Source organism: Simochromis diagramma, unplaced genomic scaffold (genome assembly GCF_900408965.1).
Source record: "Simochromis diagramma unplaced genomic scaffold, fSimDia1.1 OVJJ01000577.1, whole genome shotgun sequence".
Taxonomy (NCBI): Eukaryota; Metazoa; Chordata; class Actinopteri; order Cichliformes; family Cichlidae; genus Simochromis; species Simochromis diagramma.
This window is the reverse complement of record NW_024387339.1, coordinates 95124-111573: the sequence shown is the minus strand read 5'-3', so window position 1 is coordinate 111573 and position 16450 is coordinate 95124. Positions and strand designations below refer to the sequence as shown.

At 39.1% G+C, this 16450-nt stretch overlaps 1 long non-coding RNA gene and 1 pseudogene across 1 annotated transcript; one reads left to right on the top strand and one right to left on the bottom strand.

Moving 5' to 3' along the window:
* Positions 1-1795: 1795 nt before the first annotated feature.
* LOC120718216 lies at positions 1796-9378 on the top strand (annotated as a pseudogene).
* Positions 9379-9511: 133 nt separating this feature from the next.
* LOC120718215 lies at positions 9512-10203 on the bottom strand. The gene is made up of 2 exons (XR_005692417.1): positions 10043-10203; positions 9512-9837 (listed from the first exon to the last, which is right to left on the bottom strand). It is a non-coding gene; the product is annotated as an uncharacterized LOC120718215 (long non-coding RNA).
* Positions 10204-16450: the final 6247 nt, after the last annotated feature.

Sequence of the window (16450 nt, the reverse complement as noted above, 5' to 3'; positions counted from 1 at the left end):
TGTCACTGTAGTCCTTTATGTGCAGCCCTTAGTCCTGATGGTCCCTTTGCTTCAAGATATAAGAGACAGAAACAACTCCACTTATATGGATTTATGTCTGGATGAGTAAATTAATCTTTTGCATGTTAGAAAATAAGGTCCAGGTTGCAAAAAATGGTAGTTCCACTTAAAGATTTTTTTTTTTTTTTTTGATTGAATCAGAATTTTGGCCTTCAGATTTTTTGTCCTTGGTTTTTTGTCCTCTCCCATCCAGGTCAGTGCAGAGTTTCATAGGATCACGACCCTGAACCTTGAACCAAAGTTCATGTCATCGTTGGACTTGTATTCATCCAAACTCCTGTCCTTGTTTCAAGCCAAGAAAGGTTCTGCTGGACAACGCCACAGGGCACAGTTAAACCTTCTGCTTCAGGTAAGAAAGATTGCATTTTCTAACCACAAAAACGTTCCAACACAGCATTGAAGAGGCCCTTCCACTAAAAACGGCTTTTCTTAGGTTTCTGTTCAATATTTTAGCTCCACAGGTGTTCTTACCTTGATGGTGGGTGTGAAAACAGGTCAACAACAGAAAAAAAAATAGTTATGTTTAAGCTAGAAATGGTAAGTCATGTTTTAAATGTGCAAATTTTGCCTCAGTTGAGACTTCCTGTTTTACAGAGTGGAAATTCCATCGAGAAAAAACGAGAAGTCATCATCAGATGTCTCATTGACCATCTGGGAGAGGATCCAAGTGCCTTAATCAAAACCTTTGAGGTTGGTGCAATAAATCTGTTTTAGGAATATTAGTAGTTTATTTTAGCTTGTGAGATCATAGAAAAGTTTTAAGATACTGTTCTAAAGAAAAAAAAAAAAAACACTTCAAAGCATACAAAAGAATAGCATTTGCTCAAAGATTTTGGAGCACAGTGTCCACATATTATGAGTACCGGTGATGTCATACAAATGAAACTTTTTGTTTCAATGTTTGGAAATATGTGAGCTTAAAACAGTTGTTTCTCTTTTTAAAGGACTGTGCTGATGCTGTCTTTGTTGAAGAGGCTGTGGCTGAGGAGGTGATGAAGATTTACCTGCTGCAGAATCAAGACAGGTCAGGCGAACCTACTGATGTGGGTATTGTTATTGAAGGCGTTACTGTTCTGGGCAAACTTGGGAATCTGAGCAAAGCCTGTTGCTATCTTTTGGGACTGTGCTATGCTCTGGATCTGAAATACCCCAAGAATTTCAAATGCACATTTGAAGCATTTCAAAAAGTGTTCATGGAGCTGGATCCAGGAAACCTTTCTGTCAAGGTTCAAAGACTGAAAAATGACCTCTGTTCATTGTAGACATAATTTCACAGGGCTGTGCTTAAAGTGTTAGACTTGTTAAGTGACATGTAATGCTCATCAAAAGGTTCAGTTGCGGCATTACATTGTGTTGACATTCCTGTTCATAAATAATGTTTGTACCATAAACTGTGTTTTTGTATTAACTTTCCAGATTCACATTAAGGTGTAAATGGGAGAGTATCTTCTGTATGTTTTTTTTTTTTTTTTTTTTTTTGCGCAATCCTTTTTGAAACCTTTTTATATAAATTATGGATGTTTTTTGGTCACTCTTTAGTTATAATCTTCCCAATTTTTTGGAATCAAAAAAAGATGTTCAAAAACTATGTCACAGTGCAAATGTGTTTTTTTTTTTGTTTTGTTTTGTTTTTTCAGGATTTATATTTTTTTGGGATCTTAATTTTATTTTTGTCATTTGACCTTTTCTGAAAAGGTAAAGCACTGCGTTCACTTGAGCCACTTTTATTCTTTGTATGGCAGGTACATTTTTCTTGTTGTTAGCATCAATATGCCAGTTTTACAGAGTTTTATCAAGCATGCCAATTTGGATGCAATTTTATTATATGAGGCTGTTGTGACTGAAATTTTATCCAAGTTTTATCCACTGAATGTAGAACAGATTTCAGCTCACTGTGTTCAGAGAAGGAATTTGCTAAATGTGTGATTCACAAAAAAGCTGTTTAAAATAAATCATTGTGAACAATGTTGAACTGACGTGGTTCTTTTTTCGTATGTATGTATGTATGTATAAAATAAACACTTAATTGTAATTAACGTTTTTGCTTAAGTTAACTTAAAAATATTAAGTAAATTGAACCATTATTTAAAAACAAATAATTGTAATGGTGTAGGTTAAATGTGCCAAGCATTTCAGCATTTCCTAATTAATATTTTATGTAGTTTGAACTTTTGGTTACTGTTGTTTTAACTTACATTTTCAATTGTATTTACTCAATTTTGTATGTTACTGTAACATCTTTAATTGTTCATAACAACTTATTCCATTTTAGTTGGATTTACTCAATTAATAAGGTGTATTTAAGAGATGTGATTGTTTTTGCATTTACTCATTATTTTTGAGTGTAAAAGTGTTGCACCAAAATATTTAAGTAATTATCAGTTTTAGTTCTTAGAGTGTACCTCAAACTGCCCGACTCCAACCTTCAGCACCTTCATAGAATACAGAAAAAAGAAAAATGAAGAGAGGCAAACGTTTTCTGAAGGGAGGAAGGGCTTAAAGAAAAAGGAAAAAAGAAAGGTTCAGGTAGCCCTGTACAGGCTCTTGGTAAATGCATTGAGGAAATCAATGACTGGTTGTGCCACAATTTTCTCCAGCTAAACAAAAACAAAACTGAGGTAATAGTCTTTGGCGCCAAAGAAAAACGATTACAGGTCACCAGAGAACTTCAATCTATACACCTAAAAACCACAAACCAGGCGAGAAATTTGGGTGTAGTGATGGATGCAGACCTAAACTTAGAAAAACACATTAAGACAATAACAAAGTCAGCTTACTATCACCTCAAGAATATTTCAAGGATAAAAGATCTGATGTCTCAACAGGACCTGGAAAAACTAGTCCATGCATTCATCTTTAGTAGGCTTGATTACTGTAACAGCATCTTTACAGGTCTACCTAAAAAATCAGTCAGACAACTACAGCTCATTCAGAACTCTGCTGCTCGAGTCCTCACTAAGACCAAAAAAGTGGACCACATCAGTCCAGCTCTGAGGTCCTTACACTGGCTGCCTGTCCGTCAGAGGATAGACTTTAAAGTTCTGATGCTGGTCTATAAAGCTCTGAATGGTTTAGGACCAAAATACATCAGTGACCTCCTGACCCAGTATGAACCTTCCAGATCCCTCAGGTCATCTGGATCCGGTCTTTTATCAGTTCCCAGAGTCAGAACCAGACACGGAGAAGCTGCATTCAGCTTTTATGCTCCTTATATCTGGAACAAACTCCCAGAAAGCCTCAGATCAGCTGAAACACTCAGTTTATTTAAATCCAGGTTGAAGACTCACCTGTTCTCAGCTGCATTTGAATAAAGCACCAAATCCACACTTTAAGCTTAAATTTCAAAACTTACACTAACTACTGATTTTATCTACTGTTCTGATTTTATCTGTTTTGATTTTATATACTGTTTTGTTTGTTTGTTAATTAGTTAGTTAGTTTATTTGCTTGTTTTAATCAATTTTAAATCATGCTTTTTATTTGTTCTAATGTCTCTGTAAAGCACTTTGAATCACCTTGTTGTTGAATTGTGCTATACAAATAAACTTGCCTTGCCTTGCCTTGCCTAGTTTGGCTAGCTCAGTCTGAAAACAACTTGAGGTTAATTTTCTAATGACATTCTTTTGTTATTCCTTAGGGGAGTTGTGTAAAAAATGTTCAGTGTAGTAAAGCTATCCAGAATAAGAACAATTGTTTACGAGTAATTGTACATTTAGGTTGTCAGGAAGATCCCTCTTTTGCAGTTAATAAATATTCAAGTTTGAATAGATCTGCTTAGAGTCATATTAGTATCTACTTGGCCCATTGTTCGTGTCTTTTTCCTTACAGATAAATATCGGCTTGATGACCATTAAAAAGGGTGGTTTGAAGCCATACCGTGGAAAAACTATTTTCCTAACAACAGACCCTGACGCTACTCCCACAAGTCTGCTCAATCAAGCTGTTAAAAAAAATGAAGGACTTTAACAAAGATCTAAAAGATGGACCTTTCCTTCTTCTGTATCCGGATGGCACTGAGGTCATTACTGTCCCTGGAACACAAAGACCATTTACACTTGAGGTTTATAAGGCTGAAGTTGGCAAGCCTTATCAAAGAATCACTGTTTTCATCTGGTTGAAGAGTGACTTTGAAGATGGTAAGCTGCTAATGTTTGTTTGGATTTTGACACACATTCCCTTAGTTTCAACAACTGCTAATTTTGAAATTGTGAAATGATAACATTATGCATAAAGCACCCAAGTCAATAGCATACCTACATTAAAATGGTGAATGGCCTGTATTTGATATAGCACCTTCTAGGGTTCTACAACCCCCCCAAGACACTTCACAACAAAACTAGTCATTCACCCACACACATTCACACACTGCTGGTGATTAGCTACAATGTGGACACAACTGTCCTGGGACTCACTGACTGAAGCAAGGCTGCTGTACACAGATGCCACCTATCCCTCCCACTACCACCACCTGGCATGGAGGGTGAAGTGTCTTGCCCAAGGACACAACGACTGCGACAGACTGAGCAGGGCTCAAACCTTCAACCTTTTGACTACAGGGCGGGCTTTTAACTCCTCTGCCACCATTGCTCCCTAAATTAGCTTGTATATGTTATGTTTCTTCCTGGAAACATGAAATTCAGCCATTTTTGGATCTACTGAGTCATGAGTTTTCAATGCTAGCTTTATGCGTTTCGTATTAATCTATTATTGATGATCAAATAAAGTTTCATACATTAGTATGAATTTAGTTAGCTTAGCTTGATTTGTTTTCATGTTTTGTAGTTGGAGAAAACTCAGACTTGTCTGACTCTGACCCAGAGATTGTTATTAAAAGGCCCTCTGAGTTTGATCTTGCTGATACACTGGTAAGTACAATTTAAAATTTTTTATAGAGTTTTCTTGTTGTTTAGCCACCACCATTTGCCTCAGTTCAGTAAAACAGTTAATAGTTATATGTGAAATACATTTTGTGTGTGGGTGTGTGCGTGCTCGTGTGCGTGCTCGCGTGCGTGTGTTTGTTTGTTTGTTTCAGCAATGGGAACTTCAACATGAAAGCAGTCCTTTACAGAAAGCGGCAGAATATGAGTAAGTGATATTTTAAGAACATGTAATCTTTTACTGTTTTTTGCCTACACTTTGTATTAATGAGATATACACTTTTGTCATTCATTCTGTATATGGTTTTTGGAACATGGACTACATAATACTTTTATTGCTTGTTTGTTAATCAAGATGCTTAAATATTTTCAAAGTGTCAATTAATATTTTCACAGTACACAACAATAATGCTTTTCTTTGTTCTCTAAGGAAGGGTGCTGGGGATCTTGTGCTTGCTAATGAAGTACAACAGGTAAAAAACTATTTTATTAGTAAAACAGTGCAGCAGACAATCTCCACCGCCTTTACTTTGCAATTAGATAACGATTCACTGTTTGCTTATTACATTCATTGTTATTATACAATGCATTTCACATCCTCAATGTTCATACTATCAATAGATCATAACATCCACCCCTTAAAGGTACAATAAGTCATACCGGTACATGAAATAATCACAAAGCAGTCTAATGTCTCAATCATGTTGGAAGGAAGGTTACATTGAAACTAACTGTGTATGACTCGTCTTTGTCATCTAGAATCTTCTGGCGCTGATCCGTAGCCATGAAACTCATGGAACGGGAGGAGGGAGAGTCACTCGTTTGTTTATAAAGATAGACTGCAGTACACAAATTTGACCACAGGATGTTCTTCTTATTTCATTCTTACTTATTGTACCTTTAGATAATCTACTGGGATAGGGAACCTAAGGTACATCCATCTACTTCCGGACCATGGGTCCCCTACTGCTAAAAAAATAGGAGTCTATGAGCCAATAAAAATTATTTTCTGATCCCGTTTGATGTGTGCCATGGATTTAAAATATGATGTCTGTGAAGTATATAAACACATTTTGATGCCAAAAAGTGCTTAAGCGACAGGTGGCAAAGGTTATTTTAGGTTTTGTTTGAAAAGACGTAGCGAAATGTAAATGTTCGTCTCACAAAATTGACATCATCGAACCAGACACAGAGAAGAGGAAAAGCTTAGTTTTGTTTAGCGAGCTTCAAATCCTTCTTCCAGGATGATGTGGAGAAAACCACTATAAATCTGGCCATGTGATAATTTGCAGCTACGCTGGGGGAGAAAAGCTTCTGAGGCGACGTCATATTTACGACATCTGACTTGTAGTCATTTTAATGACGAATTTTTACAAGCTAACAAATCTCAAATTACATTACAGACATAGTCGAAACACAATTATTTATTATTTAAATTGAAGTACAACATATGTGTGATTCAGAGAGTAAGGCAAAGCAGACCAGAAAATAACTTTTATAGCTCCATTCACTTCCATTCATTTTTTTTTTGTTCAGGGACCCATGAGCAGACCAGAAGGGGAGGAGACTTAGGCTCCCTATATTAAAATAATTATCAATTGGTCAAATATGAATTTTCATTCATCCTCATTTCTGTATTTCCAGGTCATAGATTTGGAAGAAGAAAACGATACAGGCACTACTGAATGCCTCACTGTCGAGAGCTCCTGTTACAGGTGCGTTGTATCTTGAGTAATTATTCCAGAGGGTTGCACAAAATATATACACACAATTATTATAAATGTATGTAGTTTGACTCTTTTACATTAGAGTCTTCAGAAAAAAAAAGTAGTAGAATCGTTCTATAAAACTGGAACTGCATGTTTATGCATTTGTCTTTTTGCATCTACACTTTGTGTACATGTTTTCACTCTGTAGAAACTACACACAGCTGTTTGAACCGATTGTGATTGATTATGAAGATCCTACTCCTAACGAAGCCAAAGCTGAGCCCCCAGAAGAACCTGTGTTAGTAATTTAAACATTTGAATCCAATTAACCGCCATCTTGTTCTGTACAAGACATCATGCAATCATGAGAGAAGTATATACACCCTGTTTTTTTTAGAGACACCAATTTGCAGGCACATGAAATTATTGCAAATTTGGCACTGGAACTTGACCACAAGAAGGTCAGCAGGTTCAATATATCAAGGTCAGCTGTATGGGATGGAGCTGTTAGGGGATTTCGACGCAGCACATACTCTGACAACTACGACATGTTCATCAAGTTTAATGATGATGCTGGCAGCTTTGAAGAAGGTTTGGATACAGGTGGCCCGAGGCGTGAATTCCTCACACTTCTTATGGGCAGTCTGAGAAATCGCCCCATCTTTGATGGACCTCCAGAGAGCCGTTATCTTGTATATAATTCAAGAGGTGGATGTTTTCTCCGTAATTATTACAATGGAAATTTTAATAAAATTAGCTTATTTTTTTCATTAGCATATTTAATAGCAATTAACCATGATAATTATGTGCCCTGTATAACAGCTGCCAGGCAAGATGAGTACTTTTTAGCAGGAAAGATGATCGCTGTATCCATTGTGCATGGGGGACCAGCACCACATTTCCTCTCCAAGAACCTGGTCAACCACATCACAGGGAATCAGAGTTTCAGCGCCACTGTAGAAGATGTGCAAGATGAGGAGATCACAAAAGTTCTACATCAGGTAGAAAATTACCTAGGCTCAGGGAATGGGTTTACTTAGAAGACACTTGGGGCCAGTTTAAAAGATTTAATCAGGATAAAAGTTATCCGGGTTGGATCATATCTTGAAAGTAGGTTCAAGGTAGATTCTGTAATCTGAAAGGACAGATTTCCACCTCCCAACAACACAAGTGAAATAACAAATTGATTATTTTTTTAATCCAATGTTTGAATGAATCGTAAAAGTAGTGAAAATTATTTTTGTTTTTCTTACAGTAAACCTTTTTTTTTTTTTTTTTATAGGTCCTGAAAGCTGAATCAGAGGAGTCTTTGCATAATCTTATTTTGCAAAACAGCACAATCTTCCAAACTGCTGGATGCCTCAGAAACGTCAAGCCTTGTGAGAAACAAGCATTTGTGGAGGAGTACCTCAGATGGTACATCCTTGAAAGAAACCAAAGTGTCATTCAACGGTAAACTCATTACTCCTTTTAAATTCAGGATGGCCAGTTGCTCATCACAGCAGCCACTGACATTTTCAGACCTTCAGATGTATATGAAAAAACTGATTCGGTAGCATCCGTGTGATCTGATGAACAACAAGTTAATTCCTGAGCCACTGTCGCACGCTATTAACCTTTTGACACTAGAACTGAAATTTAGTATACATTTATTGTTCACAATGACCCATAATAATCATAGTCATGCAACATGATTAATTTTTCAGTTATTTATAAAAAGAGGTGATCCCTTGTTTGACACACTTGTTTATTCCAGTGTGAAAGCACTATTTTTTTTTAAATGCTGAAATCCCAATGAGCTCTTCTTTTTTTTTGCTGTCACAGCTAATTTCTGAGCACTATGAATTGTTTTTGTGTATGAGTGATTCTATGCATTTGAAATCTGTCCAAATTTATAATGAAAGATCTAGTAGGTAAAGACATTTAAACACAATTTAGAAGACTGCAATAGTTATAGCTATAAACCAATTATTAGTTATTTGTCTACCCTTTGCAGATTTAAAGATGGACTGGAAAGTCTGAATTTTTTAAGTGCACTGCAACAAGATTCCAGTGTGCTGGCCCCACTCCTATGCTTCTCTGCCAAGGCCCTGACTGCTTCAGAACTGGAGAGCATGTTCAGACCAGATCTCAGCCCAGCAGGAAGCAACAAGTGGCATAAGGAGGTCCTAACACTTGGCTTTTGGGCAGATTATCTCCTTGATTGTGAAGGTTTGAATGGCCGTTTTTATTTGTTTATAGTTTTATGAAAGGAGAGGTAAGGAAATTAATTTTCTGTAATATACTACAGTGTTTACTTTCTTCTTTCAGAGAAGGCAACAGCAGTGTGTCTGGAAGATTTGATGATGTTTGCCACAGGGCTGACGGCAGTTCCACCGGCAGGAATGACACCACCACCATGCATCCAGTTTTTAAGTGATTCGCCTTTTCCAGTTGCAAACACCTGTGCAAATACTCTGAAGCTACCCATCTGTGACTCATACAGCATCTTTAAGGCCAACATGGACTTTGGAATTCAAAATGCTCCAGGATTTGGATGTTCTTTAATCAGCAAGGTCATCAAGTTACAGTTACTGAGTTACCCTGTTAGGTTCAGCTGCCGTTGGCACACTACTTAACACATTCATGTGACAAGCAACTTCCATATTGTTAAACATTTAGTTGTTTTTTCTGAATATTGTGTATGTTGGAAAAGTGACAGAAATGCTGGACACTATTTGTAAATGGTTTTATTAAAGAAAAATTTAAATGTTTCCTTGTGGTTAAATGTTAATATTTAAATCCATGCCAGTTGCTGTATATTATGAACAATATTATATTCAATTTAGCAAGAGGGAAAGGAAACACTACTAACATTAAAAAATGAAGTCCAAAGGTTTTATTAGGTGCAAAAAAAGGAAAGAAACTAACGTTTCGACACCGTGTGTGTCTTCGTCAGAGTAACTCTGACAAATGTCATTACAAACTGAAGTTCAGTTGGTATCTAAAACCCAGCTATGTCCTTCAGGGCCAAATACAGTTCTGTGGCTGATTCCCAGTCTTGTGGCTGCTGCAGTGTGTTTTGTTGTACAGCGTGTTGTAAATATTCCTCAATGTTTGGATCACCACACAATCCAACCGGTAGCCCCTCCTCGGGAAACACATCCAGTTCCCTCTCCTCAACAGCAAACCCACAGTCTCTTGAACCATATCTGCAAAATGAAAATAGAACAGTGAAGGATTTTTTGCTGACAATATGGAACTATATAAATCAACGCATGCAGTGACATGTTATAAACTGCTCTATCATACTTATGTGTAAAATTATGAATATATATTAACCAACTTAAGCAATAACAACACCTTGCATTTAGTTTGATGCAAAAGGTTAATTCATTTTGTTAAGAACTCAAATACCTGTGAGGCAAAAGATAGAGTTTGTTTGGAATCCCCCCTGGACACGATGCAAGTCTGCTTGGCCAGATCCTGTGTTTGTTCCAGAGGTCTTTGCATTCATCCAGGTCTTTCTGTAGAACCCCTCTGAAGCAGAATCTCAGCAAGCATTGGTGTTCGTGGCTTCCATTAAGTTTCTAGAGTCTCTTAGGTCTCCAAACAAGTCCATCCAAAACTGAGACCTGGGTATATAATTAATATTTAAGAATCAATTTAGCTTTGTTCTTGGTCGTTTTATAGGGTTTGTTACATTTTGGTCCCATTTAAAACATGCCACAAATGGATGTCAAACAAAGTAATGCATATTAGTTTTCCATAAATATTGAAGCGACCCTGCAGTAATGTTCTTGTTAAAAATGCCGTATTCTTTTCACTCTGTTCTGTGTGTTGATTGTGAGGAGTGGAGAGTTTGGTCTGAGTTTTTCATTTTGTATTGGCGTGGTTAAATCTAGGCAAGCATGCTCATTTCGGCACAACAGCTGACGGTGACCATTTTGAGTTCCTGCAATAAAGTGACGGCTGTTAACGTCTATCTCATCCAACTTTTCAACACGTCCAGCAGGACGCTACTCTATTTTCTTAAATGCATGTAAAAAAACCCGATCTGATCAGCTTTCACTGTAGCTTACACCTACCAGACACAAATGTACCCACCTTCCTCTTCTGAAATAAGACCACCATGACTCGATGCGTTGATTCCCAGTAGATGATCCATAACTGTGGCTTGACGATCCAGCATAATAGTCCGTGTGCGCGTCACGGAGGGTACACTGTATTGCTGCCATAGTCCCATTCTCAGTCCCAAAGTCTGTTCGTAATCTCATTGGTATCACACCAAGACTCTTTACACAGTTTATATAATTGTGAGCTATAACAGCCGGGTTGTTGTTTGTTGCTCCACACACAAGCCACATCAGTCTTCTTGAAAAGCCATCTATACATCCTGACAGGGCCAAGCCAAAGGGTTTCAGTTTATCATAGACCATCTACATGCCATATGTAATTGGGCCCCATGGAGTGATACGTGCGTCTTGTGAACCTCCTTCGAGTTCTCAAAGCGATTCCTTGAGGATTTAGTTGTCTCAACAGCCTCATAACTACATCACACTTGACACGCAGCTTGTGTTTTTGTTTGAGAACTTGCCACATGGTCCGATATCCAAACAATTGTCCTGGTCCTCGAAGCTCGGCCAAAATGGCACGCCTCACCTCAGGAAGTGGAGAATAGTTGCCTCGTCTGTACAGTCCAGATTGTTTTAAATGCGTTTTCAGTGTACGCATACTAATTGAAATGTCATGATTACACTTGAGCATATCCAGTATCACCTCGTATGTATGTCCTGAATCAAAATATTCTCGAATAGCGACAGCTATGTTTGGGTCACCGCTAATGTTCATGTTTGAAAAAAATGCGCTACAGGCAGAGTAACTTCCGGTTCCAAAGATGAACAGCGCGGACGTCCAATCAGTGATGTCTCCTGTTGCCGACTGGTACCTACCCTTTCCGGTTTTCTTAATGTAATTGTGCTTCTCAATTTTGTTTTTGTGCTTCTTAATTTGATTTTGTGATTCTCAGTATTGTTTTTGTGCTTCTCAATTTTGTTGTTGTGTTTAGCAATTTGTTGGTGTGATTTGCACTTCAGGGCCACCGTACATAATACTAATTTTGAACAATTTTGTCCAGGTTCCTTGCCACCGGGGACTCCTTCACGACCAAGCATTCAGTTACAGAGTCGGTGTGTCCACGGTGAGCCAGATCACCCCCCAGGCAGCGACGGCCATCTGGGACTGTCTAGTGGACGACTTCATGGCTGCGCCTTCACCTGGAGACTGGCGGTCCATCACAGAGGGATTCCAGGAGCGCTGGAACTTTCCTCTGTGCTGTGCAGCTCTGGATGGGAAGCACGTCCAGACAAAGGCACCCCATATATCATATAGGAGACACACACATTGATATACACTAAATATTTATTTCATTTCTTTTTTGTGGTGCCCAAATTTATGCACCTGCTTGATTTTGTTTAAACAATTATTGCACACTTTCTGTAAATCCAGTAAACTTCTTTTCACTTCTCAAATATCACTGTGTGTGTCTCCTGTATGATATTTAACTGACATTTTTTATTGTAACAACCAACGATTTATACAGGAAAATAATGGCTATTAACAAGGTTGCCCAAACTTTTGCATCCCACTGTATTAGTATATTTTGTCATTAGTATAATATGAAATAAATTCTACATGTGTCAAGTCGTGTGCCAACATTTGCTGTGTAGTAGAACTGAGACATTAGTCATTATAAAAATTTATTTGAAATAATATTAAAATTCTCAAACAGAAAAACATTAAACATAAATATATAAAATATAAGAATTTACAGAGAGACAGGAATAAAAAGGACCAGCTGCTCTCCAGAGCAGGAACAAGGCTGAGGAGGAAATGCTCCATTGAAGACTGGCGTGGCCTCTTCAGGGACTCCAGGATGGCCAGCTCCACCGCCGATGGACCGTCCTGGGACCCGTCCCTCATCTGCCTCGGAGCCGTCCTCCCCTGTGGGCCTGTAAAACAGCACAAAACACAAAGAAATGAGAAGGCTGCGACTAGATTTTAATTTCAACATTGAAAAAAAACAAACAAAAACAGGATATAATCAGATTGGTTGTAGATATTTAGTAAAGGTGATCACAAGGCAATCCCACCGACTAAAAAGGTATCAGTGCTTGCTGTACATATCTGTGGGTGCAGCAGCAGGAGCTCAGGGACTGGGGATGCTCTGCTGCAGAATCAGTTGGTTCTATCAATACAGTATTAAATGTTAACAGGTTGAATATAATAATCGTAGAGTAGACAGTGGTCCCTCATTTATTGCAGCAGGGGTTCTCAGAATAACTAGCCCCTGGTCACGCACTTTATACACTGTTTTCCCCACACACATGAACATTGGTCACAGTTCTCACAATTGATTCTCAAAGTGCAAACCTTTGTAGATTGCAAAACGTAAAAGTATTATTATGCCGCGGTTTGTCTTCATCTGCCCGCCACTTTCGTGCGCCTTTTTCCCTCGCGGTGCAGGTGTCTATTTCCGAATGAGGGTCATAGTTATGGGTGTTTTTGTGCTGTTTTTTCTATTGGACGTGATGGTTATCAAAACCAAACATGATAAATTTGCAAAGCGCAGGAGACACGACAGAAAGGAGATTTGTCAATCAGGCTGCAGAATGCAATGCTGTACTGTGCAATAAAAAATCAGCGAAAAAGCGAAGCAGTGACGGATGAGCGGGACCACTGTGTGCTGTTTATTAATAAACAATAAAATATATTCCTAAATGACAACATGCATAAAAGCAGAACGGTATTTGTACGTCAGTGGGAAAATAGCGGTGGCTTGCTAGCTTTTGTGCGGCTTCCCCGGGTCAGCGAAAACTTTCAAAAGAGAAATGAATGAACTTACCAGGTTGCCCGATCTCTTCACATATCTTCCTCCAAGCTCGGTCCTTTTTATTCCTGTCTCGGTACAGAAAGCAGCTGGTGTCGTACAGCTCCAGGTTGTTTGCTACGGCGTTGATTAGCCTTCCTTCTATTGAAGAATAAAGGGCTTTGGCTGGATCTGCCCCTTTGACCCAGGTCACAGCCACGTCACCAGGCTCCTGATTGGTTGTCGCGGCGCGATTTGACGCTGGAGTTCAGATTTTTCCAACTCGAGCGGTAGACGCGTAACGCGCGTATGCACAAAATGCAACACAAAAACTCACGCGCGTGGTTTTTTTCGCGAGTCAAATGCTCCAAATGCGCTAGACTGACGCGCGTTTCAGGCGTTTTGGCGACGCAAATCTGCTTCCGAATTTTCGCGGGAGCCGCAATCGCGGGTCATCGCGCCCTTTCATTGACTTTACATGTAAACCTGACGCTCTGGCCGCCTCTATCGCGTTCGGTGTGAACACACCGTAAGAGCAGGAGGACGCAGAGGACGAGGACAATGAAGACCAAGGAACGTAATCTCAGTTGAGATCTGTGGTGTGAATAAGGCACGGCGGGTCCAGGGATCAGTGTTTAGAGCCATTTTATTTATATCAACTCACACCACAACCACCCAACCCCTGAGTCCTCGTGTTTTTAACTTGGCGGACGTGATTAAGGATGTGGATGAGGTGCGTCCGCCCTCCCTGCACGGCACCGCCGGCCACGCCCCACCACAAGATCAAAGCAATTTTGTTTGACCAACCATGGTCAACCATGGTCTAACAATGAGGGAGGACGTCTTCTGTCTCCTGAACAGGAAAAAGAAATTATAAACATGGTTCTAGAAATAACGCCAAAACATTTCAGCAAATACAAAGGAAAATAATAGAAGACAACAACATATTTCAAAATATTGATAGGGTCAGCTTATCAACACTGGACTGTGTATTTCACAGAAATAATCTGAGGATGAACCAGCTCTACAGGGTGCCGTTTGAATGCAATTCAGAAAGAGTCAAAGAATTGCAATACAACTATGTGCAAGTAAGTCCCATACAATCCCACAATTGACGCATACTCTCAACATTATATAAATTACAGTTCTGTACAGTAATTATGCTCCACAATAGTGACCACTCCAAGTCTGCATTATGTATCATGTGTGTTTCAGAGTCCGTAACTGGTTCACTGTCCATCTAAGCTTTTTAGTTGTTTATCTCCCTCCATATTCTCCACTCCTCAATCCCATTAAGGAATCTTTTTCATGCCTGGAGATGGAAAGTGTATGACCGAAATCCACACACACGTATACCCCTTCAGTAGTAATACAATGGCACTAGTCCAATATGGCGGCCAACCAAACCGGTTTGACAACCTATTTGACCGGTTTTGTGCGTGTGCGTGTGCGTGTGCGCATGCGCTTTCCAGTGTGCTTGGGGTATGCGAGTTCATGTGTGGAAACACACAGGGCGTCAGAGAGGTTATATAAGTTCATGTATTTTAACAGGGTTTTAATTTAATCAAACCATAGGGTTTTAAATTAAACTATTTTTATCACTTTGGCGTGTCTCAACATTCAGTTATGCAGACTTATGTGTTCTTAAAAGCAATTCTTTGTATTAGCGTGAAGGGGTGGAAGCCGTTTTGGTTCACAGTGCGCATTAACAAAGCAGGAATGCTTTTTATTTACAACTAGTCAAAAGTGTTGGTAATAGTGTTTTAATCACACTAATTTTGTGAATCTGACAATATCTCAGCAGACAGTGATGCATTTTATTTAAAAAACGGCACAAATGGGAATTTCTTCTGTACAGGCAATTTCAGCCTGTTCACAAGCGTTTCATTTAATCAAACCACTAGTTTTAATTTAACTACTTTTTATGCATCTACTGGGATTTCTTTCATGGGTTGATGCGATCATTTTATTTAAAAATTGGGATTTTGGAATGTTGAACTAAGAGGGAGACAGAGGCTGCTAGTTTTAACGCAATAGGTGGTCACAAATAACATTCAGCCCCTTTAGAAATAAATGCTGCAGTGATACTTCTAAAACCAGTCGCGCAAGCCCCATCCGTCTTTTCAACAGCCGGTTAATTGTTTGAAATTGTTCAGGAACGCAAAAGCCCATCGTGGGTATCATTTAATTGTTGGGATTCCTTAGGAACTGTAAAAGCCAACAGGTGTACCAGTCGAGCGGGGATCCGACCTATTGTTTAAAGTGGCCGGTATCGGCTCTTTATGTAATTCCTCGACAAGGTAAAAGCCCCGCAGATGTACCAGTCGAGCAGGGTATCACCTATTTTCTGAGGTCTATTTTGGCCAGTTACACCGGAACTCAGCAACTGTGTGCCCCACCCTCATTGTTTTAAGCTTGCACAGCAAGGTGATGCCCTGCAGGTGTATCGCCCCCAGACTTATCGACACCCCATCTATTGTTTTTGGAAGCACCCGGTCCTATATGAAGCGTTCCTCAGAGCGTGAGACCCTCGCCATTTCACATCAGGACCAGCGCTGGTGCAGACCATTTTCTACCCACACAGAGTGTTTCTGACTGGCTGGCATTGCTTATGCATAAGAGAAAAGAACAATATAATGCGGTTCTCTGCTCCAAGACATCCGCGGTCCTTTCACGTGGTAAGCATGTGTGTTATTGCCAGCGCTTCATAAATGTCTGTCTGTCAGCGCAGATTATTCAAACTATTTTTAAAACGTGACTCATTTGTTGTCCAAAAAAAATTTCCTCTAAATTTGCAAAGTTACTGATTTAAAAATACATATTTTCGAATTTTTTGCTGGGTGTCAAACATATGAGAGACTCTTGAGCATATTTATATAGCAAAATTCACAGTGGTATAACCATAAAAGATGCCCAACTGTGTACCAGTGCACTCTAATGCAAGCCCTTAAACTGTA